The following is a 26,653-nucleotide window of genomic DNA, read 5'->3' on the forward strand; positions in this document are numbered from 1 at the left end:
ATTAAGAAGTCCGCACTAGAGATCTATCGAACTTTTAAGCAGGAAATTGCCAAGGAAAGGATCTATGATAATACTCGGGGTAGTTCTCTACTGTTTGAGGCCAGGACGGGAGTACTGCGAACCAAGACATATCGGGCCAAATACGAAGGGGTCGACACAGTATGCAGTGCGTGTGGAGAGGAAGAAGAAACTGCCGAACACTTGATAATGTTCTCTAAAGGGCTTCACCCTATAGTTCAGGATGATGGCGCAGAGTATTTCAAAGCACTGGGATTTAGGGACAGCGAGGGCAAAATAGACTTTAAGTGGGTAGACTTAACTAGAAGGAGGTTATCTGATTGGTGGCTAAAGTCAAGGCACGAGTGAAAATTAAACCCTTCACTGCGAAGTACGAATCCTAAACTTCATTATTTAAAGGGAAAAAAAGATAAATGTAATGGTTAGTTCACTAAGTATTACGGCTAGGTGGCGTTAGCCGCCGCCCGATCTAAAGGGTACAGCCACATCCATCCATCCATCCATCCAACTCCAGCGTAGGTTTCTCATATATTGTTTACCCAATGGGTTAGCCAACATATCAACAAAAATTGACATTTTGTCAGCATTACACTTAAATGGTGTACTTTTGCAAAAATGGTACCAAGAATGAAGCAGCTCTGCGGTAGACTACTGATTGCTAGGCAGGATGCTTCGGTACGATTCCAGCCAGGATTTTGATGTTCATCCGGTCAACGCTGCCAATATCAGTTTTTCCTAAAGGTCTGACATTTAATTTACCACTGTCTTTTGTCATCGTTCCTAGGTGCACACAAACTGTTGATCACCTATGGTCCATAGCCGCAACCAGTGGCACATACCCGCCTGCGAGCACGTGTAACTGCCTTATGGTAAGTGTTTTACGATTACGTGACAAAAGTGCAACATGCTCATGTCATGGCCAGTGCGTTATAATTTTCGTACCATCTCACCCTTTTATACTAATTTGGATCAGCCCAAGTTATGGGGGTGATTATGAGATTGGAATGAGTAAAATGGCATGAGGCGCATGCCAAATGGCCAAATGCGGAGATTGTGTGTGAGAGACACATAGTGATAATTTTTATTTTCGTGTGGAGGAGGTACCTTCTCGATGTTGGAGAGAGAACCCCTTGAAATGATCATTTTTACTTCTCTATGCTACAGCGAAAAAATTTTGAGGGGGATACGCACCCAGTTTTCCGGCCCGTTTCTACGCCCCTGGTGTGCGGGTCACCGGCGGTGTGCATACACAACATTTCATGGACAAAATTGGTCAAAGTATAGCCCGTGGAACACGCCCCAGCTGTGGTCGGAAACTCCTGGATGACGAGGAGGCGTTGCCTTGTTGAGCACCGACGAGGAAGGTTCAAGAAGACAGGAAGCTCTCACGCCAAAGGTTCCCTTAACTCGGATCTAAAGTTGATGGCGTTAGGGTTACGGAAGAAAGCTGTCGTTCATGGTAGTGACCAACAGACACTCTCCGGACCTGTGGCACCATGTAAAAGCACAACCCGGGACTCTTCGCCTTCTTCTCAGGAGGGCTGAAACCCAAGTGAAACAATAAAGGAAGAGAAGGACGATGATGTGAGTAGCGCGCGGAGCGTGCGGTGTGTGCCTCGACTGTTTTGAAACGGCCGACAAAGGCCGCATTTATGCAACGGTGCTTTGGGCAATAACGTCGTCGTGTTTTTCATCCTTCCGACGAGGAGGCGTCCTTTATTTTTGTTCTACGGTACCAATAAACCGGGAGTTTCTGACCCAAGCAGCCCGGCGACGAAGAGAGAGAGAGAGAAGAAATGTAGAAAAGGTAGGGAGGTTCACTAGGCTATGCGTCCAGTTTGCTACCCTACGCATGGGGAGGGGAAGAGGGGGGAAAAAGAAAAAGAGAGAGAAGGATAGACACATGTCACATCACGCACGCAATGCCGAGTTTCACAGGTCGTCCCTCAATGAAGTTGCTGTCAAGTATCTCAGGAGGGCTCGTGTGGCTTTCTGTGCTGATGTGCTGCGCGACCAGGCTCCTAAGATCGTTGCTTCGTTAAATGGTCGGTCATCGAGTCTATTTAAGGCACACTAGAGAGTCCGGTGATCTACATCAAATTGAGCACAGTGACACAAGAGATATTCAATAGTCTCTATACAGTTGCAGCTTTCACACATGGATGAATCTGCCTTGCCAATGCGATGGTTGAATTACTTAGTAAACGCTACCAAAGTCCACAGCCGCCACAGCATTGTAGCGTCGACTAAAGAAACTTCCACACCAACGAAGATGAATCGGATCAAGGGAGAAATATTGACCCAACAACCTTTACATACGCGCCTCCGTAACGAGGCAAGCGAATTCATTTTATCCAACTAGTTTAGCGCCCCAACGCTTATATTTCTGCACGACAGAATGAAAAGCTGCAACGATGGACTACGCGTGCTTAACGAACAACTGGAAGGACTCCTCATGGATGAGCAAGCAGCTGAGGACTACATATCGGTCTTGCGATTAGAAGACAACGCCGTAGCAACGATGTCTCTTCTTTCGAATCACATCGAGTAACTTCAGCCAGAAACGAGAGTGAACCGAGGCCTACCGATACTCCACGATGATGCGACTCCAGATACAGCTTCGGTAAATCGTTCCCTCGGTCATGCTTTTGGACTACCGAAGCTTGACGGTTCCCTTTAACGGAGCATTGCTACCATGCCAGCGGTTCTGGGACGTGTTCAGGCATGCTGCTCATACAAATGCCAGGCTGACGAACGTCGAAAGGTTTTACTACCTAAATTCTATTTTAATTGGACTAGCAACCGAAGCGATCGAGGGAATTCAGGTGACGCATTCTTCATATGCAAAAGCCATCGACATACTAACGAACAATTTCGGAAACAAGAAGATCATTGAGCAGAAGTACTTGGAGAGCATTAGGACACTCAAGCCCGTACGAAACTCCACTGACGCGACCACCATGAATAATCTCCTAAATACGGTAACCCTAAAAGAGAGAGATCCCAAGGTACTTGGACAATCGGAGGGTTCATACGCTGCGATGCTTCTCGAAATTCTGACTAAGGTGATTCTCATTGGCATCGTGGTGGAACACTACAAGTGACAGAACTCACCAGTCAGGCACAACGAGACATCTTCGTCAGGGACAAAGTTACAGCAGCTATTGGACCAGCTGCAGCTGGAGGTAGAATACCGTGAGAGAAGCACGCCACACGAGTCCTGTGTTCAAGACACATCTGAAGGAAGGCGTGACAGGAAGTCCAGTTCAACGTACGCCTACCTCTTCCGTCTTGCACAGCGACTAAGATGACAGCAAAAAATGCCAAGACAGCATCGCAGCCGTGAAAGAGTCAGCCCAAATCACAGCAGAGTGAGAAGACTGCTGCCAATAGGGTGAACTAAACGATGACGAGAAATTAGAGAACACTTTTCAGAAGGGGCAGCAAGAGAACATCGTGGAAGAGTTGCGATAATGAATGTTTGTCGCAACTAAAACCGATCATTGAAAGCACAAGTTCACCGAAGGTGATGCGTTTAGAAGCACGAGCGTGGCGCCAGCTTTCAAGCATCGATAGAAGAGCAGGTGCGAGAGCAAACCTGGATAGCCTCACGCTGATGGACCTGGAGCTGGTACAAGAACTCGCGAGTGAATATAGGCTTATTAACGGGTGAGTCGGAGTTTCTCATTGTCAGGCGTCTCTTTTAAAAAAAACAGCATAGTTCGCTCTTGTAATGTAAAAATCCCAAATGGCTCTCAGTTGTTCAGGCCTGTACAAAAGCTGTACCCTTTAGAACTCGCCACATCAGGCCCGCAAGTGCGTTAAATACTAGAAGACTAAAAGACGATGATGTGACTAGCGCCCGGCGCGGGTGGGGCGTGTCTGGGCCTTGACTGACGTTCGGAACGCTGACAATGGACGTGTTTATGCAATGGTGCTCGGGGCAAGAAAGCCGCCCTGTTTTCCGTCTTTCCAACGAGAAGGCTTCCTTTTTTCTACAACCCCCTTGGCAATCCCCGGGAGTTTTACACGAACAGGTATCTGCCGGGACCCACGACGACCTGGTCACTAGTGAAGACAAGTGAATTGTCAAGCAGACACGAGCCGACGACATTGACTGCGAAATGTCTCCCAGGACTTCAACGACGGAAAAATTTCGTCATAGTCACAAGCCATCCCAACAAACAGCAAGAACCCTATTGCGAAAAACTGCATTCCCAGCGTGATGTCAGTGCATTTTTAGACACTGGTACACGCTCGAAACACTGGTTCTTTACTGCGTGCACTGGGAAATAGCTGTGTCTCACTGGTAGGGGCACCGGCTTAACCACTGTGAAGCCGGTGCACACTGCTTAGCGCAAAGCGCTGGAATTTTCACTGGCAAGAGCTGGTGAATGCTGGAGCACGCATTGTTTATATCAGCGCAGCGTGTACATTATTGTAGCGCGTGCCGTGGTATGCTTCGGTGTTGTTGAATATAAAATGCTTGTAGTTCGACGCCATGGAGAAATGCTACCCAAAACGATACCGAGTGTACGTTATTTTTGCAGTGAACGTACGTATCGCAGCAATGAATGCACCTTTTTCGCATGCCCCCGCGTATGCCGGCCATATGCGCATCAGCCGTGTATTGCTGTACCAATTCCATGTTGCAATGTTTATAACCCTGGAGGTGGACGCTTTCCTAACAGAAACAGAAAATTGTTTTGCCGTCGAGTTGATGAAACGTAAATGAGCTCTCTCGATCGCTTTGCAAGGTTTCCCAGCGGAGGCGAGAGAAAGTGCTGTTATTCGATTCCACCACACCGCGTAAATGAATGTCTGGCCATTATTACCTTTCTACTTACTTCAGGTATCAAAAAGAAAGGTTCCGAAACTCTAATGAATAAACCTCAGCCATCCCAACTCATCGCATCGAGAGCGACCAAGCAAGCAATAGGCCCATTGTGCCAGCCGCGTCGTTGTGTATGTTACCGGCGCTTCTTGCTTCGTGTGCAGACAACTTTATAGCGTGAGAAGAACTGTAAAGTATAGTTTAGACATCCAATAACCTAAATCAACTATTTCGCCTTGCGTCGATGTTCGCACAAGGAGCACTGACGATGGATGCGTCGCCCTATTAGCCACGGAAGCCGTGACTGAAAGCTGCCGGCCGCACTTAGCCGGCACTTCTCTGACTCAATGGTAACAACACGAAATTTTCAGTTGGTAATTTGGTACGCCTTGGTGAACTGACTCCTTTGTATACGTTTTCAGTGGATTGCTTTAGTATTTCCTATGGCATTTTTTTATTTGTTAGTACTCATATAACTGTAGATTTGTACAATGACACGCCCGCTATATACTGCCAGCGAAGGCCAAAAAAACGGCTGTCGCTCGATATCGCCACTCCGGAAATGCATGTCTGGCAACGATTGACCTTCTACTCGCTTGAGGTACAGTTTCGGTAGAATTTAAATATGTTGCGAAGCTCAATTTCAGAAACTTCAAGCATCGACACTTAGCTGATTCAAGAGCGGCCTTACCCAGTGCCCCGTCCACGCGGGGCCTATCGTGCCGGGCTCGTCGGTGCACATGCTGCCGGCGCTTTTAGGGGCGAAGTTCCTTAGGGCGTGGGCTGTGCGTCCCCTGTAGCCTGTATGTAGCCACCTCTAGTTGAGTTCTTGCAGTGTTCACTAGATGGCGGTACCGTCTCCTGTATGTAGCCACCTCTCGTTTAGTTCTTGTAGTGTTTACTAGATGGTGGTACTTGTAGCTGATGATGAAAAGATGCAAGATGTTATAAACTAGAAAGCGGTACTTGTAGTTGATGAAAGAAGCGAGATCTTATAAAATAGGAATGATGTCACATATGGCGCGTGTCATTGGTTGAAGGCAATCGTTCGATTTAGTGCGGCGACGTACGCTAGGGGGAGCGTTGTAATAAAATCCGTTCGCTGTTGGCGCGCGCTCGGAGTCGCCGGATGGATAAGGCTGCACAGCGGAGAGAGCGCAAGGCGGCAGCAGCGCGCGCTCGCAGACAGAATCCCGATGTGCGAGCACGCGAGGCAGAAGCGCTCCGTGAAGCTGCGCGACGCCGCCGCCAAGATCCTCCCGTACGTGAAAAAGAGGCTGCAGCGGCGCGACGCCAGTCCCTGTGCTGCCGTGCGCAAAAGGCAAGACGTCATGGATAGAGAGGAATATACCAGACTCATGCGCATGACGAATGCGGAGCAGTACGAGTTGCTCCGAGAAATCATCCACAGGCAAACGACACTCGGAGCACTTCCGTTGCGCGTCTTCTTGACAGGACCTGCGGGATGCGGTAAAACGTTTGACCTAAAGCTCGTCATGGACGTTTACAACTGCTATAACGATAATGCAGGTCCATACAATGCATTCGTCATTTGCACGAGCACGGGAAAGGCGGCCGTGGCTGTAGGGGGAACCACCGTGCACTCTGCCTTCAAGCTCACTCGCAACAAGAAAGACCTCGGATTGGGCGACAGCGAACTCAATACCTTTCGAGTTGCTTTCCGTTACGTCAAGTGCATCATCGTTGACGAGGTTAGCATGCTGTCGTCTGATAACCTCAATGCCATCGATTGTCGCCTCAAGCAAATCACCCAAAAGCTAGACGAACCCTTCGGAGGCCTCGACGTCATCATGTGCAGTGATTTGCGCCAGTTACCACCCGTCCGCGCAAACGAGGTGTACAAGAGGTGCAGAGAAGCGGGTGGGCTCTTCGGGGCCACATTCAAATGGCACTACCTCAATTACTTTCCGCTCGTCCAAGTCGTCAGACAATCCGATGCCTCCTTCTCGGCACTGCTCACAAAGATCGGAGACGGAAGAGCACTTCAGGACGATGAGGTCCAACTACTCAAAAGCTGCTTCGTCACCACAGAAGAAGTCTTGGTTCGTGCGTCCTCGGCGATACGACTCTTCTACTCCAACGAAGAGGTCAACAAATTCAATACTTTCATTGCACAGCGAGGAGGAGGAGAAGTCGTTTCACTGCAAGCCGAAGATACCTACCTGGGGTGCGCCAACCAAGACGCTCTAAACAAGGCAATCGCAAAATTTGAGAAAATGTCACACACCGAGTTTGCAAACCTCTCTCGCGAAATTCTCATCGTCCTCGGCAAACCGTACATGATTACCACCAACATTGACGTCATAGACGGTCTCGTCAATGGTGCCGTTGGCATTCTCAAGGTGTGCGAGAGAGCGGTAAACGACAGCGACTTGCCGAAACGCCTCTGGTTACGCTTTGACGACGCCACAACCACGGGTAAGCTTACTCGTCTTCGGTCCAAGCGAATGGTGAACGAGGCCAAGCGGAGTGGTCACGTCATCGACGCCTTCTGGGTCCCCATCGAACCTCGTGTTACCACCCTAACCTTGGATTGCAAGACTGGCGTTGCCTGCAAGAGAAGGCAGTTCCCCCTCGTTCAGGCCAGTGCCATTACGGTCCACAAGTCCCAAGGGGGAACGTACTCGTCAATTGTCTATGAATATAATAAAACGCACCCCCAGAAGTTGATGTACGTCACGCTCAGCCGCTGCACCAACGTAAATAACCTCTACCTCACCAATGCAAAAGGAGACCAGCGGTTCTACCATAAAGACAAGAACGAGGACACGGCGATGCTGAACGAGTTTCAACGTCTAGGCCGACATCGATTACCGACCGTGACGCAGCAGTATCAACGATCTCTGCGAGAAGACGTTGACTCTTCCAACGAGTTTACCATTGCCCTCCTCAACGTTCGCTCTCTCAATGCCCACTCACTTGACATAGAAAGGGACCCCATACTGACCGCAGTCGACGTGCTGTGCTTTACCGAAACGTGGAACGTGACGAGATTGTTCATCAAAGGATACGTTCCCGTCGTGTGTACCGATGAATCAGAACGTCCTACAGGTGGTGTCGCCATCTACGTGAGGCAAACGGAAACGGCTGAAGATCTCAGACTACCACTTACGAGTCAAAGCCAAAACAGAGAATATGCAGCCATCAAACTCTTTGACTCTGGAATCGTCCTCATGACCATGTACCTCGCACCCAACCTGTTGACCGGGAACATCAAGACATTCATAGACACTGGGTTACGAAATTATGAGAACAAATACAAGAATGGACCATTTGTACTACTTGGAGACTTTAACGTGGCTATCATAGACAATAATTGGCTTATCCAACATATGGCTTCTAGATATGCACTCAGACGTATATCGTTTGACCATATGAAACCTACCACGATCCGAGGAACATGCATAGACCTAGTATTTGCAAATTGCCCACTGCAACCCATACAGGAACCGCTCTCCCTTCATTTCACAGACCATAAAGCCGTCATAATGAAGGGACATCGCAAGCCATCCATCGTCTGAGAACTAATAAAAGTTGATTTGTGTATATACACACACAGCGTTTCTCACGTCTTCACATGATGATCGACTGGGCGAATTATACGGAAGATTCACAGTTTACCGATGAATCCCTCCGGAGCTTCGCCCATTCATCATCATTCACCCCGTGAATATGCCGTAATTTTTTTTACTTTAAGTAGGCACAATTCTAAAGGGTAAGCATGGCTGTAATGTACAGTTTAGATATTCCTGAGCCTAGATCAATTGTTTCTCCGTGGGTGCGGTGGGCGCACAAGGAGCGTTGATGATCTATGTGTCGTGCTTTCAGCAACACAGGCTATCACTGAAAGCTTCCTTCCGAGCGCAGTAGCCGGTACTTCTCTGACTTGTAAGAACACGCAATTTTGAGTAGGTAATTTGGTACGCCTTAGTGAACTAACACACTGGCACACTTTTTCGGTGGATTGCATTGGTAATTTCTTCGGTGGTTTCTTAGTTGCAGGTATTTATATAACGGCAAATCTGTACACTGGCACGCCAGATGTATATTGCTATGTCCTCGCTCGCGCGAAAAAAAATACTGAATATTTGATCGTGTGCGCGCATATGTACAGAAGAAGTCATTTTAAAAAATGTGTACCTGTTGACCAGTTTCAAGTCCAAGAACCTACTATCAAATAAAAAAAAATATTGGCAGCAACAGGCGACAATCTGTGGCTGCTCCTTCAGCCAGTTTGAGATTTTCCTGCGTCAAGCTCCAGCCAATTTGAGATTTTCCTGCGTGAAGATGCTGATTTTTCAAAATCTTTGTGCTCTTGCCAATATCCGCATGTCATTCAGGTACCGAGAAGCCAGTCGTCACTGTCGAATTAAGAACCAATTGTTATGTTGAAAAAAATTTGCGTCAATCTTGACTGGGCAACTTGTAACCAGGAAGTCAAACGGCGTGTTCCTTGATTAAATAGTGATTTTACAACACGATAAACATTTACTGGCGTGGCGTAGTGGGTCGAGTAGAAAACGTTCGAGACGCGCTCGGCCCTACAAGACTGCTGCCGGAGCTGTTGGCACTGGAGGCCTACCAAATAAATCATGTCTGGGCAGTCACTATGAGCAATGCGGACGCAAGGAAACGCTTGCTGGACGTGAGGAGCTGAAATTTAAGGGGCGACGCTGCATCATTGTAGACCCCCAGAATCAGCAGGCTCGGCTGCGTCTTCATTGGCTGCTGTATGGCGTCAACGATGAAGACGTGCGAACGGCGTCGGCGGCTTTTTGGAAGGTCGTACAAGCCAACCGGGATCATTGGCGCGTTCAAGAAGTCAGTGACCAGGGTTCCAGCACATGGTGTGTACTTGTTAAGCTCAAGAGTGGCCTGAAGGTTGAAGATCTCCCGCATCAAATCAGGGTGGCTTGTGAACTGGCACTTGTAGTTGCACCTGGTCGGCCAATGCAGTGCTTGCGCTGCCATGGTACCGGCCATGTTAGAAGAGAGTGTAAGGTACCCTGATACTTGCGTTGTCGGCGGATTGGCTACAGCGAAGATGAGTGCACACTTGCGTACGCATCGGCTATCAGATCAGCTGAAGGTGAAAACACAGCATAGTTGGTGATAGACGTGAACGAGGCTGGAGACGTGGCGAAAGGGGCAGGTGACGTGGTGAACGCAGATGCTTCAACAGGTACAGCCACACCAACTGGTGGGGATGGACCAACAGTACAACCACACATAGCATCTGGGGAGGTTACTCAAGAGCCAGCCGGCCAAACAGAGGAAGAGTACACAAGCATCCCATTGAAGGAGCCTAAGTCGGTGGAATTAACCTAACTTCCAGTGTCGGCCCAGAGTACCAGTGGTGGGGTGCCAAGCAACAGACCCCACGAACATTCTCCAGGACGGCGTAAGGTGTCCATTGAAAATCATGAAGAGGAGCCACCTGCATAGGCGACATCATTCCGACGCAGTGGCACAAGGCTGCGTATCAACACAATATAAGACAAACACTCGCCACCTTTGTCCTCCATCGGCACGAGTCCTCTTGGAGGCTTCGAGGATGTCTAGCACTATGCTAGACGCTGAAAATAAGCATCGTGCCGCGGGCTAACTTCTTCACTGTGTAGACATGGCTTTTGCTCCGAAACTTAGAGTGGCAACGTCAAGTGTTCGAGGTCTTGCTGCCAAGCGGAAACAGAGCCAAGTCAACAGGGTGCTCGTGCATCATGATTGGGATGTACTAGCTGTACAAGAAACGCAAGTAGACGGTGAGGAAGAGACCCGGGGCATGGTGCTGAGGTGTACAACGCGTTACTACCCAATTGTAAGTCAAGCAATAGGCACGTCTGCAGGCTGTGTTTTGTTCATTAGGAAGTTACCGGGTTTGGTAGAGCAAAGATGCCTTCTCTTGCCCGTCTGGTACATTGGTTCCCTGTGATTTCGTATTTAATGAATATCAGTGGCGTATTTTGTGGATTTATGCACAAACCAATTGCGAGGAACGTTCACTTTTTAGGGGCAAAGCTTCTAATAGCGGCATCCGTTCGTCCCTCGTAGCCGTAGTAGTAGTGTGTAACCAGTATTACATTTTGACCTTCAAGGTGGTGCCGGTAAGAGATTGCGTTGTTAAAAAAATGAAAGATAGTGCTCAATGCACATTCCAATGGCTGCTAAGGGGGAATGAGAGACAGGAGAGTTTGGCTTTTAATTAACGCGCACGCTGCAAATTTTTTATTGTTCAAAAATGCACAGAAGACAAGAAAGGATTGCTACGTTATACTCGTTGGGCGTAACCTCCTGGGTTTCAGAAAGGTTTAGCGAGCGTTGAACTGCAGTGCCATGAATACAGTGAACAAGTATATACTATGAACTCGAGGTGGTTAAAGGTGGGAAGTAGACACGAAGCGCAAGCCGTAAGCAAGTGTGCGTGTGCCTCCTCTCATTCCGTCCTTGTAATGTCCGCTGGATGGCGGTGCTTCTATATGAGGAATATATGATGTAAAGATGCGAGATGGTGGTACTTGGAGTGTTGAAAAGGTGGACAAACAGACACAGAAACAGATGTATGGATGGACGCACGGATGGCTGCATGGAGGGATGGACGCATGGACGTACACAGGAGCAGATGCATGGACGAAAGCAGGGACGGACGCACAGATGAACGTGTGGACGCACGAACAGACGCACGCACGGACGGGCGGATGGACGCACGGGCGGCCACACAGACACACGCATGAATGGACGGAAGCAAGAACGAATGAACGGACGGATGCTTCACCCCACTACCCATCATTCAGTCCGTGAAAATGCTGCCATTTTTTTTTCATGTAATAACAGCACTTCGCTTTGGCGAGTAAATGTGTATTACTTGGTGATTTTAACTGCGTCCTCAACGGGTGAATCGATCAAACGGACGCGCCATTTACAACAAAAGTAGCAGGACGCTAGCGGACTGTGACAGGTTCAGTAAATAAAGTCAGTCGAGCTAGCTGTGAAACGTTAATCTCTCACGAGAAAAGGAAGTGAGCGTTTGATTTGCAAAAAAAAATTATACTTTCACAAACACACAAAAAAAACCACAAAAAGGAAAATACTAAGATCAGAAAAATGTTAACTAATTAGCACTGTCAGTTTCGTTAGCGAGCGGAAACCTCTAAGAGTCTAAACAGTCCTTTTCGTTAAAGTCCTCGTGTTTGAGTCCGGACGCGAGAGAAGACGGATACGGCTCACCAGCGGTTCACGCCCTTCAATAGTCCATTGGGGAAGCTGCCGTGGTGAGAGTGCATAAGCTCGGGCCCGTAGCCCGACGGTTTGCTCCCGCTCCCGGTAGACGTCATCTGCTGCGCTGTCTTCCGCTCGAACATCAGACCAAGGTCTTGCCAAGGATTCGCCAATAGCCGCTGCGGTTGAATGGTCACCAGGACCCCGTGGAAACAGTCGCCAGCTAGGTGGATGCCCTGACGCCCAGGAGGTACTCGCACCCGACGAGGTCGCACGCCGCACCCTAGCCTTCTTCTCCCAAGCACGAGCCCGAATCTCCTCTTCCTCTTTCTTCGATGCCCTGGCTCTGGATTTTTCTCCCATTCCCTTGAATTTTCTTCTTTTTCCAATCGCCAGTGTTCGCCGCACTGGCGCAATACGCCATCTTGCATACATTGTCAGTAGTTCATCTTACGCGCCAAATTTGAAAGTCACTTGACTCGCGCACTTCACTCACAACAAGAGTCCCCCCTTTGAAAAGTTTCTTTTGCGAAGAAAAATAAACTGCAGTTCAGTGCGCGAGAAGTCACCACGCGTCGTCCATTCACAAGATGTCCTTAACAAACAAACAACTTGAAGTAGTCGCTTGTCTCGAGAAAACGTAAAAATTCACAACCGGCTCATATAATCTGCGCCGACATTTTCAGAGCCTCTAATGTGCTCGACTCGGAATGAATATTCTTGTAACGCGAGGCTCCACCGTAATACCCTACTGTTCAGGTGTTTTGCCCTTAAGAGATACTGCAGTGGTTGGTGATCGGTCTGTACGACAAATGACGTTCCGTACAGAAAAACATGATACTTTTCTATCGCCCAGACCAACGCTAAGCATTCCCTCTCGATTGCTGAGTATCTCTTTTCGCGAGGCTGAAGTTGACGACTGGCATATGACACAGGGTGGAGGATGCCATCATGCTCTTGCATAAGGATAGCGCCTATACAAGAATCAGAGGCGTCAGACCGAAGCACGAATTCTCTTTTCAGATCGGGTGCTTTGACGATTGGCCCAGAAGACAAAGCCTTTTTGAGTGATTCAAACGCTTCTTCTCTATCCGTGGTCCACGTAATCTTGTTTTTCTCCATCTTCCTCGTCATCTCAGTAAGCGGCTGTGCTTTCTCGGCGTACCGAGGTATCAGGTCACGGTAATAGCCAGCCAGTCCAAGGAATGACCGGAGTTGCTTCTTTGTTTCAGGCTTAGAAGCACAGGTGATCTTCTGTATCGTGCTTTCGACTGGCCGTATGTTGCCATCTCCCAATCGATGTCCCAAAAAGGTGACTGTGCTCATAGCCACTTCACATTTCTGTGGCTTGATCCTTAGTCCGGCTTGTCGTATCCTGGCAAAAAATTGCTTCAAAGTTGTTAGATGTTCTTCCCACGTAGTGGTAGCCACCAGTACGTCGTCTATGTAATGAACGACGTTGGGTATTCCAAGCAATAACTTTCTCATCAGACGAGTGAAGACCGCGGATGCGGTCTTGATGCCAAAAGGCATATACAGGAAATGATAATGCCCTGACTGGCTTGAAAAGGCGGTCTTTTGCTGCGAGTCTTTTGCGAGAGGAACCTGCCAATATCCTTTAGTTAAATCAAACTTCGAGAACCATTTCTTTGTTCCCACTTCGGCAAACAAGTGATCAGTTCTGGGTATAGGTTCTGCATCAGATACCAGAACATTGTTTATACGGCGAAAGTCTATACAGGCCCTGTAGCCATTGTCTGGCTTTTTGACTAGTACCAAAGGAGAATTATATGGTGACTCTGAGGGTTCTATAATGCCAAGTTGCAACATGTCTTGCACTTCCTTTTCAACGACTTCCTTCATAGAGAATGGCAATGGGTATTGTGGGGTGTTAACTGGTTCTGAACTGGTCGTTTGTAACCGACACTCCACAAGGTTTGTTTTACCTGGGATCTCCGAGAATACGTCTTCGTAGGTACTTAAGATGTCCCGTATCTCCACCCGCTGTCGCTCCCCGATTTCATCTCCAAGCTTTATGGAGTCAATACCGCAGCTACCCTGTACTTTGAAAGTTGGTAGTGGTTTCTCAGACTCCTCTTCCTCCAGAACGACAAAAGATGATGTCTGAGGAAGCTGTTCTTCACGGCGTTCTTCATACTTTTTCAGCATGTTTATGTGGAAAAGTTTTTTTGCTGTGTCCAAGGTCCAGCCAGTAGTCATAGTCGTTTTTCTTTTCTATGACTGGAAACGGCCCTTTCCAATGCATCAATAACTTGTTGTTGCTTGTGGGAAGCAAGATCAATGCACGGTCACCAGCTTTCAGGTCCCGTTGCTTGCTGTGGCGGTCGTAATACCTTTTCTGCGACACCTGTGCTCGGCTCAGGTTTTGTCGTACCAGCTCTAGTGTCTTCTCAATTCGCTCTCTTAAATCCAGGACATATCCGTACGTCGTCTTAAGTTCTTCGTTCTCCTGATCATGAGTCCATAGCTCTTTCAGGATGCTCAGAGGTCCTCGAATATGTCGGCCATAAATAAGTTCAAATGGTGAGAACCCGGAGCTTGCTTGTGGGGCTTCACGATAAGCAAACAAAAGAGGTGCTAGCAAGCGATCCCAACATTTAGGCTGTTCTTGAACCATTTTGCGGAGCATTTGCTTGAGTGTTCCATTAAACCTCTCTACCATCCCGTTGCACATAGGATGGTATGGAGTGCAGCTAAGATGCTTGACTGCCAGTAGTTCATTCACCTCCTTCATTAGATCTGAGGTAAAGCACGATGCCTGATCAGCCAAGACTTCTCGTGGAAAACCAATGCGAGAAAACATCTCGACAAGTCCCTCGGCCACTGTAGCTGAGTCAATTGCTGTCAAAGGCACTGCATCAGGGTAGCGAGTGGCGAAATCCACCAGAGTCAAAATATACCGATGGCCTTTTGCCGAGGCTGGAGTTATCGGTCCAATGATGTCGACCGCCACACGTTCAAAAGGGGTGTCGATCAACGGCATACGCCCTAGAGGCACCTTGCCCACCTTGCCTTTCGGTAAAGTCCTTTGACAGGCGTCACATGATCGGACATATCTGCGGATATCTTCTTGTACCCCGGGCCAGTAGAAGGCGTCCAGAACTCGATCTATTGTTTTTTTTACACCCTGATGACCTGACATGACATTTTCATGAGCCAAACGTAACACTTGGCCTCTCAGGGACTTCGGGACTATGGCTTGTTCAATGATCTTACCAGGGGACAGGAAGTATTGTCGGTAAAGAATACCATTCTTGGCTACGAAAGAAAAAGATGTCGAGCCCTTTCTAACAAACTTCTTACCCACTCTGGCTCTGCAGATGTCAAGTGTCTGGTCTTTTTCTTGTTCTTCGCGAAACATTTTGCGAGACATCTGGCCAGGGAGCCCAACAGAGATGGCCCTTCGCGAACTATTGAGACGTGCGGCACCAACCAGTTGAGAATTTGGGTGGTTACCTTCGTCCGCAGAATGAACTTTTTTCTTAATGAATTGATCTTGAGAAAGTTTCCGCGAAACGTCGGGGTCATTGGCGTCACGGGCCCCCGGTACGTTCCCAACTATGACGTCATACAGTGGCGACGGCATACACTTGACGATGGCCATGCCGGAAAAGTATGGAGATCTGATACGTATCTCCGCCTCAGGGGTTACGATGGTGCTGCCATCAGCCAACCACAACGTCGCGGTAGTGCCAGTTAGTGCTTCATCAGGTACTAATGACCGGCGTACTACCAACGTGTTGCTTCCGGTGTCCCTTAGGACTCGAACAATTTGTCCATTCACTTCCCCTGGTAACACTGGCATGGGACGTTTCTTACATTGCGCTTGCGTCTTCACCGTGCCCATAACATTGTCGTCTCGGTCCGAGTCGTCGCCATCAATCATGGATTGTTGTGGACCGGTCTCTTCTTTGGGTAGCATTAAACAAGATGTAGTTGATTTCGAAGTGCCAGTCATTTTCTGACAGCCCTTCACATCATGCCCCCACTTACGGCAGTTTGTACAAAATACTTGTTTAGGTTTACTTCGACAGTCAGAAGCCTTGTGCCCCTTACGGCCACAAACAAAACATTGCATCTCTGCTCTTGGGCTTGAAATCAATTTAGCCTTCCCAGTTGTGTCCTCACTCTTATTCTGAACTATTAATAAGTTCTTCAATCTCTTTGCCTCTATATATATATCAGCTGCCTCTGCCATGGCTTCCAGAGTCTTGCAGTTCTTCTCCCGTAAGAAGAGCGCCAGCTGACTACTGCAGTTCGCCATGAATTGTTCGGCTACAATCAAGTCACAGACTGAATCGAAATTCCTCTCTGTCTGAGACATTTCTATCCACCTGTCAAAGAAACTTTGGAGTCTCGTGGCATACTGTTTTCCAGTTTCGCCGTCTTCAGGCTTGCTTTTCCGGAATTTCTCACGGTAGCCATCAGCCGTGAAGCGAAAACGCTGGAGCAGTGCCAATTTGACTTCGTCGTATGACAGGGAATCGTTCGGTGACAACCGTCCAAATACCTTCAGAGCCTCTCCGCCAAGGCACAAACTAAGAGCCGTGGCCCACTTTTCCCGTGGCCAATCTTGACCTGTCGCCACTCTCTCAAACCTTTTCAGGTAGGCGTCAAGGTCGTCTCTGTCCTCGTTGAAAACGGGTATAAAGTTATGCGGGTTCACTACCATAGGCGCGTTCCTTTGGTTGCCCGTGTCAGCCACCGTAGGCTGACCGACACCGGCCTCAGCTACTCTCAGGCGCAGTTGCAGCGTCCTCTCTTCTACTTCCAAGTGTCGCTGGCTTGCTTCTCGGGTTTGGTTCTCCGTTTTTGCTACTTCAAGACGTAGCTGTAAATTGCGGCCTTCCAGCTCCAACTGTTCTTTCTTCGCGTCTCTCTCCGCGGCTCGTTCATCGCGCTCACGCGCTTCTCGTGCGTCAAACCAAGCCTGCAATTCTGCTCCCTCCAACCCCATGCGTTCTGCCAGCGCCATCAACTCTCGCGAGCCCATTTTACTTTTTTTTTTAGTTAGCCTTACTCAAATCTACTTTTTAGTGGCAAACACTCACGTCCTGTCGTAGCGGACGCCAATTTGTGACAGGTTCAGTAAATAAAGTCAGTCGAGCTAGCTGTGAAACGTTAATCTCTCACGAGAAAAGGAAGTGAGCGTTTGATTTGCAAAAAAAAATTATACTTTCACAAACACACAAAAAAAACCACAAAAAGGAAAATACTAAGATCAGAAAAATGTTAACTAATTAGCACTGTCAGTTTCGTTAGCGAGCGGAAACCTCTAAGAGTCTAAACAGTCCTTTTCGTTAAAGTCCTCGTGTTTGAGTCCGGACGCGAGAGAAGACGGATACGGCTCACCAGCGGTTCACGCCCTTCAATAGTCCATTGGGGAAGCTGCCGTGGTGAGAGTGCATAAGCTCGGGCCCGTAGCCCGACGGTTTGCTCCCGCTCCCGGTAGACGTCATCTGCTGCGCTGTCTTCCGCTCGAACATCAGACCAAGGTCTTGCCAAGGATTCGCCAATAGCCGCTGCGGTTGAATGGTCACCAGGACCCCGTGGAAACAGTCGCCAGCTAGGTGGATGCCCTGACGCCCAGGAGGTACTCGCACCCGACGAGGTCGCACGCCGCACCCTAGCCTTCTTCTCCCAAGCACGAGCCCGAATCTCCTCTTCCTCTTTCTTCGATGCCCTGGCTCTGGATTTTTCTCCCATTCCCTTGAATTTTCTTCTTTTTCCAATCGCCAGTGTTCGCCGCACTGGCGCAATACGCCATCTTGCATACATTGTCAGTAGTTCATCTTACGCGCCAAATTTGAAAGTCACTTGACTCGCGCACTTCACTCACAACACGGACATAGTTACTGAATTTGAGTTAGAAGACGTGGGAAGCTGTATGGAGGGAACGCGAGAAGCGTGTTTCACAGATTTTCAGGGGAATATCCATGCACGTCTTGATCGCATTTACGTGTCGCTTGAAATAATAGCCCACTGCAACACATATGCTGTCTATCCGATACACCTCAGGGATCATTGTTTAGGTAAATGTGATATCGGAGAAAAAAGAAAAGGGGGAACTCTTTTACGGGAGCTGTGGGGGAGGAATTCCACTTTGATTCCTGACAAATATTTCATAGATCAAGTAATGAACAGCATCAATGAAAGAAAAATAGGTGATGAAGCCAAACTTGCAGAAAATCGGGAAGATTTCATGCAGCGAATAAAAATAAAAGCTATTGATCCTTCTTGCGCATTCAGTCACAAAAATAAAAAGAAATATAATGGCCCCATATCTGCATGTTCTGCAAATGTCGTCGAAACACGATAGTTTGCGTGTGGAGAGAGTGAAGAAAACATTTATTTGATGTTCTGTAAAAGAAAATTGGTGAATGGCATTCCGTAGGCGCTGCGTTAGAGTGCCTCGAGCGTGCAGCGGAGGCGAACGAGCGCATAAAGCCACGTCACACGTGAGATATGACCGCCATCTGAAAGTTTTTTTGGAAAACAAAGCGTGTGGCACTGAGACGGGCATGCACGCCCGTCTCAGAAGTGATAAGGTGTAGAACGCAAGGCGAAGGGCAGGTGCCACCACCATGTCGTCTTAGCAAAGCGCTGGAAACACTCGCGTCTTCGTGCAAGCGTTGCATGGTCTGCCCATTGTGATAAATGCTATGGTCCTTATAATTACTTATTCATGCCTTTTCTAGTAAACGACGCACATGCAGAATATATAAGTGTTGTTATGGTGCCTCAGATATGCGCAATTATTGCTTTTTATTTGACAATCGCACACGTATTAACGGTGAATCTTGAGCAACATTGGTGGGCGCTGCGGATGCTGTCGGCCGTTCGGAGTATTGGCTGGGGCTGTTTAAAGTACTCGGCTTGCGGTAAGGGTGGATAAACAGACAAATGTACAGACAAATGTACAGACAGACAGACTAAATTTTTCGCGTCGAAGGTCCCCAAAATATACTATCGTCTTTAAAAGAACTCCGAATGGCCTTAGGAAGACTGATTGACTTGGAGTGCAAAGAACCTGGAGAGTATAAAATTGACATACGCAATATTAAGCAGAAACTTGCACTGCATGACGAAGAATGCTACCGCGGTGCACTCGTCCGTGCTAGGGCTGAGGCTTTAGCTGCTGCAGAGACGCCAACCAAAAAAGAGCGTTACGGGTGGAAAAAAGCGAACGCACTATGGAATCATATCGAAAAAATAAAGAAGAATGGCCACGAAGTAACCAATACCGACAGCATTTTATCCATACTTTCCAGTCATTTTGAAAACCTTTTTGTGTGTAGCCAGGTAAACCTAGAAAGATTTTAAGAAGAATATTTAGGACGTATGCCACAAGTCAGGGAGGAAGTGAAAAGCGCTTTGAAATTGTATCTTCATCGGAAGTTGAACAGGCGATTGATATGTTAAATCCCGGGAAATTCTCCAGGATTAGATGGTCCTTGTGCCAAGTGGTACAAATGATTTAAAAGTGAATTGTCTCTTATACTTGCAGGCGTTTTTAACGAGGCATATGAGGAAAAGAAATTAACACCGTCCTTTGGTGAATCATGTACCAATCTGATTCCGAAGACAGACGAGGTTGAAAAGCTCAGGCACGTCACAGCGTACAGGCCAATCGCACTGACAAACGTAAACTACAAAATAATAATAGAAATTTTGGCGGCTAGTATTTAGTCGGCAATAAAAGATATCGTTGGTCCACAGCAAACGTGTGGAATCAAAGATGGGTCCATAGTAACAAATGTTCTTAAAATGCGATTTGTGCTCGAATGTGTTGACATCAATCAAGCTCGTGTGGCCATACTCCAGCTGGTTCTGGAGAAAGAGTTTGATTGCGTTGTCCGCGCTCTTTTGTTTGCAGTATTGAAGCACAATACTGTTTTTTCACGATAGTTATCGACGGTGTAGCCATGGCATATCGAAATGGGAGTACGAGACTAATTATCAACAAGACAATGCCCCCCCCCAATTAAAATTGAGCGCTAAGTACGTCAAGGTTGCCTTGTTTGTCCACCGTTGTTTTGTATCATTATTGAAACAATAAGTCAGTCAATAATGCAGAATGACATCATTAATGGGTTTAGAGTACAATCCTCAGAGGTCAAACTACTCGCATACGCTGATGATGTTGCGATTTGTAGCAGTTCCTATGAAGGTATTGAAGAATCAATCAGAGTTTCTAAATGTTTCGCCGAAGTTACAGGAAGCCACATAAACAGGGGTAAATGCCTCGCCTTTTGGCATGGATATTGGCCTTCAACCCATGAATTTTTCGTGGCCATTAAATGGACAAGAACGCCAGGTATATATCTCGGAGTACCGTTCAAGTCATACAAAAGTACTGATGAATATTGGACACAGCAAACAAAGAAATGAAAGAAAAATCGAATAGGTGGAATGCAACTTATCTCTCCATGTTTGCTAGAACTAGATAGATTGATATGTGGCGTTTAACGTCCCGAAACCACCATATGATTGAGAGACGCCGTACAGGAGGGCTCCAGAAATTTCGACCACCTGGGTTTTTTTAACGTGCGCCCAAATCGAGCACACGGACATACAACATTTCCGCCTCCATTGGAAGTGCAGCCGCCGCAGCCGGGATTCGATCCCGCGACCTGTGGGTCAGCAGCTAAGTACCTTAGCCTCTAGACTACCACGGCTGGGCATGTTTGCTAGAGCTACTGTATGCAACTGATGTTCTTGTGTGTCTAAGCTATGGTATGTGATGCAAGTGGTGTACTCTTCCCGGGTCAACGTGCAAAAATACAGCGGGTGTTTGCAATATTTGTGATGGGGTCTAACTGGGAAAGGTGCAGTCGCACAAATTTGTTTAGACAGATGAAGTGTAGAGGCCTTGGGTTATGACATCTCTTTATCATACAGTGCGTAAAAAGGTTTTTTGCGCGAGCCAGGAGATCCTTTCCTATACTAACAGTGTGTCAAACAAGAATAAGTAGACTATTGCCTAAGTTAGTTCTTAGCACTCATGTTACCACAGGGACTGTGCAAAGATACATAAAGGAGGTTGTGGCCAGTGTGCGGTTTGTGTGTGTTCGTTTTTCAACTGACTACCTATGGTCTGTTGGAAAGAGAAAAACTGTACAAAGATTTATGTAACACTATGCTCCTCTTCCCAATGTACAGAGCGCTACATACAACAAGCAAGGGTCAGATTGCACTTAAACAAATTAAAAAAATTGCCAGCAGCTCCAAGAGCAAAAGCGTTCTTTTTCAAATCTTCTTTAAATTACACACCAGAACACTTCCCGTAAGAGCCTTCTTAGAGGAGCGTGGGTTTTGTATCCCTTATGGATATCACTGTCTATTCTGTAAGAATGCGGAAACTATTGACAATGTTTCCCTGCACTGTTGGGAAGGAGTTTACTTTTGGCACGTATTACAAAGGACAATTAAAAAAGTTCCCGTTACACCCTCATGGTGTCAGGTATTTGACAATAGAGAATGAGGATGGATCACCTTCCGATTTTATCACAATGACTGCCTTGCACAGTATATGGCGTTCTAGAATGGCTGGATTTTATTGTGACTGTGACAGGAGACCAGAAAGAGAGTATTTTAAAGAAATCATATCAAGATTTTCCGAGGTAGCAAGAACAGACGAATGTGTACCTTCATGAACAGAAAGGGAGAAGCCCTACTGACCATGAAGGAATTCTACGTTGTGATGCGTTATTTAATGCTTGATGGCCTTAGTTATTTTACATTTTTGGCACTGTTCGTTGTGTAATGTAATATATTTATCTTAACCTCCCGTGTGTGAAATTTAACTAGAAATAAAGAATAAAAATGCCATACCATAGTGGGTATAGTGCTTGGTTCGAATTCAGAAGGTGGCGAGATCAAATACCGCCAAAAGGCATTTTAATTCTTTTATTATTTTTAATTTTTTATGTGAATGCGAGCTGTTTTAATTATATAGTTATATATATTTATAGCGTATGGGCACTCCGTTAAAATCCTGTGAAGTCCTTTTGCGCAGAGTACCCAGCCACTGGCTGGTACTGGGATACTGCCGCTCTAGCGTCCCAGTGCCAGCGCTCGGAGGCGCTGGTACAAGCGCAATACTGGGCCCTTAATCAGGCATGGCGCTGGACGCTGGTACCCAGCGGTGCTGGTTTATGCAGTAGGGAACATTTGATTTCAAAACAATTGTCCAGTGCATAAAATGTGTTTGTCTTGCCGCGCGAGTCGTCGTCTCCCTCTCAGTTCGTTTTCAGCAAGCACCCTCGAAATTATACGTGACAGAGCACCAAACAGGCGGCTAGATTGAAGTTATTTATTTCTCAAATGGTCAAATAGGTAGTTTTTTTTTCAACCAATTACAAGCTCTTACCAAATGATCTTCCTTCCTCCTGCCATTCCCCGTCACCACTAAGGGCACTAAAACGTTAACAGGTGTAGAATAACTCAACCAGAACCCATTGTTTCTATGATCGAACACGGTTTTCTTCTTCTTTGCCTTCGCTGGCTGGCTGCATTTCTTACATTTTGAACATCTTGCACCGCCCCAGAAGCAGGAATGAAGTCTGGTTCGTGCAGCTTGAACGGGCCTCTGAAGTACTGGGCGGGCTTGTGTTTTGGTGGAGCAGGACAGCACTAGTTCACTGTAACCAGAATGGCAATGCGTTATTCGTGACATTGTCAAGAACATCAGTTCTTCGGTCATGTTGCACTGTAACGCCGTAGTCTACAGTTCGAATTCGGATTGAAGTTGGAGAACACCTACGTTGAAGTCACGATACCTCATTACTTCGTTTTCCATCTCACCCAAGGACAATGCAATAGCTTCTGGCGGTAGCACAATTTCACGAGAGAATCATTTCTGGTAGCCTGTGGTGAAGTTGATGTGTCATATGAGCAGCTTTCGGGATGAGATGGCACTTGATGCCCGACAAGAAGGCATCTAGGGCGTAGAGGAAGAAAGCTGGTAGTCACCGGAAATATTCTCTTCCTCTTCTTCAGATTCATTCTCGAGTTTCTTACGTTTGACCTCGAGCTATGGGCTTGAAATCTTTCGTCAAAAGGGTCGGCTGTTCGCCGCAAGCTCTCAATTGTTCGCCGCAAGAAACTCTGCTTTAATTTTCGGGCAGCTAATCGTTTTTCTGCGCTGATGCTGTTGAAATTGTGGTGTATTATCCTTTGAGGGAGAGGTAGCCTTGGCGTTGATGAAAACGGCACGCGTGTCACTCGCCGTTCGATGAGGTCATCACTCCGATTGCGATCATCTTCCATGGTAGTACTAGATCATCTTCCATGGCAGTGCTATAATACAAATAGTACGCATATAGGGTGAGTTCAATGAACAAGAGCACAATCAACCATTCGCAACAGCGGCATACACATCGACGTGTTTATTCACACCATACTACGAAAGCGTTCAAACTTATAAAGCGATGAATTTCGTCTGACCATAGTGACACAAGTTACAAGTAGGTTTTTTTACACTTTTTTTACGTTTTGTGGCGATACCAGAACTTGCACACACGTAAATATATTGTATCTTGATGCTTATACAAACAGAAGTTTATAAACGATTGCACAATAATGAACGGAATAATTACTAGAGCTTATCTGGCTTTCACGAAAGCGAATACCCCCAAGCCGTGCATAGATGGCCCACGGCAATCCAAACGCTGCGCCACCTCTCCACCACTGCCACAGTTATTTTTTTCTTGAAGCCTCCGAGAATGCAAACGCTTGCCGTGCGCTAGCCATTTCGGAGGTCACGTCTTTTTTTATTCTTCTACTTGTTCCTTGGAGAGGGTGCAGCATGCAGACCAGACTTAGTCTCCGTCGTGGTAGGTGTTCTGTGGTCACGTAGACCTCGTTTAGTTGTTTCGTGTGAACGTTTACTTATATTCTTTTTACGTGCTTACCGCAAGTGTGATCGTTAGCCATGGATACAGTACACTGCTAGCCCTTCAATGACAATGTTTTAGATGCTGTAATGACCGTCCTAGCACTGTATACGTACGTTACAACGCGGGTCTTGCGAGAGAAATAAGCGATGACTTTGCGTCCGACGGTATTTTTCCGTGAGCTATGGCAGTAGCTGTTGGCGTCGCGGCAGCTTTATTACTTGAGTGGAGGAACTATCACTGCAGTGCGCAAATTTACTATAACGTTATAGCATGTTATGCCTACATACTTTTCTGCTTCAGATGCCTCTCGCGATTCGCCTCGCGTGTCAACTTGCATTCATAGTGCGTGCCACAATTTTGTTGTTAGCGCTGTGGCTGTGGTGGTCATTACTTTGGGTTTGCAATACTCTTTTCACAAAGGTGAGTAAGTGTTAGTACTTACCTGCTGTGCACTAGAAGTTACTAGAAGTGCATTTTGTGTTGAGTTTCTCACGACAATGGAGAATTATGGAAGAGAAAGGCATACTGCACATGTGCATAATTCCGTCTTACCTCTCAGTTCAGGTATGGGCAATTCAAAACGCATGCGATTGAGAATTTGGTTTAACTGACAGAATTCATTGGTTTACTTTTCACAAAAGTGTAATTATGATGATGTTTAAAACGTTTCTGGTGGTTGTAAGCTAGTCTGGTGAATAAACGCTCAGTGATACTTCGCGGCCTGTTTCCCATTGTGCTTTCACCTGCCGTGGTAGCATAGCTTTATCGGGTGTCGTGTGACAGCTGGAGGACGCAAGTTCGACTTCCGGCCACGGCGGCCGTATTTGAATGGGGGTAAACTGCAAAGAACATCCATATGGCGGCAGTGGCACGTATAACTCTATCAATTGTATATGATCCTGCTTTCACGCATGGACTGTAGAGTGGTGTCAGGTTCTTAGAATGTTGAAAAGTTAACTGTGATGCTTTATTTATGCGCCTCATTGAATTCACGAGTGCTGTTGGTGCCGTGCGAAACTAAAAATGCGTGGGCTTACTAAGTATTTCGACACCAAAAAAAATTCATTATTTTTGTACAGTTTAAGGTAATCGACAAAGCAAGACTGCTTGGGAAGCAGAGCTCCTTGAATTCGTGACAAATTGGTAGTATGAAACAACACGAGACATACATGGAAGTGTGCGGAGTATCTTGCGAGTGCCTGGTGATAAAAAAAAAGAGAGGCTTTTACTGTACACCGATAAAACAACAAAAACGTCGCTCCTGCATTGCCCACATCAATATTAGGTAAAAGCAATCGCTCGCGACTGGCTGTGGCCGGCTAGGCTTGGCATGCGCATGCACGCGTGCAAGACACCCGTGATTGAAGAGAAAGTTGAGCGCTGAAGGAGAAACGTTGCTCCTATGGTCCTTGCCGCGAGAAAGCGCGACGGGTAAAGCGCCCGAAAGGGAGGAAGTCGCTGCACCGAAGGAGGAACGAAGCCCGTTTCTCCATACCCGCTACCCCCATTTTTTTTAGAGTGTAGGGATTGTCGGCCGGCTGACTGCTTGGTTGCTTACACTGTCAAAGGTATCAGCCGAAGATACTTTCATTGGATTCAGTTGTGGTCATGGCGTGATGCTTTGAGAAAGACTGTGGTATCTGTATTGAACATTCCACCTGTGCACGGTATCTACCCGCAAGACGCTAATCACAGGAGTTTCACAGCCTGAAGAGTTCTGTTCCCAAAGTGGTCCGAGTGCAATGCAGCCGAATATGGTGTCAATTGCCACCAAACCTCAAACGGGTGGGCATCGGATGACTTCACCGGTAATTACTTGCCACAGATGATCAGAACCGATAAGCAAGCCAATCCCACCGTCTGGTGAGTCTTTGCTGAAAAATTGTCTCCTAGCCGCTTGCCTTGTTTTCTCAGTGCTTGAATAAATTCATTCTCAGATGACGCCACAGTTATATCTCGACAAATTGTTGGGACTATTACAGCTTCTAAGCAAAACTCAGCCTTGTTGAATCTGTTTTGAAGTCGTACTTCGACGACGTTGTGCTTTTCTGCATCAGAAGAACACGTGCTTCAAAAGATGCTCAGCGCTATACGTGTCTCGCGGACTACACTGAAGTGAAGTTTGCGAGCTATGTCTTTCCGAAGAAAAGTCCTCTGGCTACCTTTATCGAGATTTCCACGAATGAGCTTGCTTTTGCAGTTGTGATCACGTCGGCGCGAAATGTCTAGAGGTAGACGATGTTATTTTTAGCTGGTTGGTCGGTGGGGGATGGGCCGTTGCAGGAAGAAAGGGCGCTAGGAGAAGCGTGCATTGGGCCACTTCACGAGGTTCTTGTCATCTTCCAAACACCGCGGTAATTAGGATCACACATGCTTAAAGCGTGTCTTCCGCGGTAGGAACTGCAGGACAGACTAACTAACCCTGCAATCCTTCACTCGACGGCCTTTTGACGTGCAGCGGATGCACCAGCTGTCTTTTTTCCGCTGCTCTTTCTTGGCCACAATTTCATTGGAGCTGTGCGTCCCATGCTGATCGGTACTGCAGACCAAGCATTGCAACCTTGCCGTAGATGCAATGTGCATCGCTAACGCCAAAAGGACACCACCATTCATTTCGTCAGTGCAATCATTCGTTGTAGGATTT

This window comes from Rhipicephalus microplus, unplaced genomic scaffold (genome assembly GCF_043290135.1).
Source record: "Rhipicephalus microplus isolate Deutch F79 unplaced genomic scaffold, USDA_Rmic scaffold_12, whole genome shotgun sequence".
Lineage (NCBI taxonomy): Eukaryota > Metazoa > Arthropoda > Arachnida > Ixodida > Ixodidae > Rhipicephalus > Rhipicephalus microplus.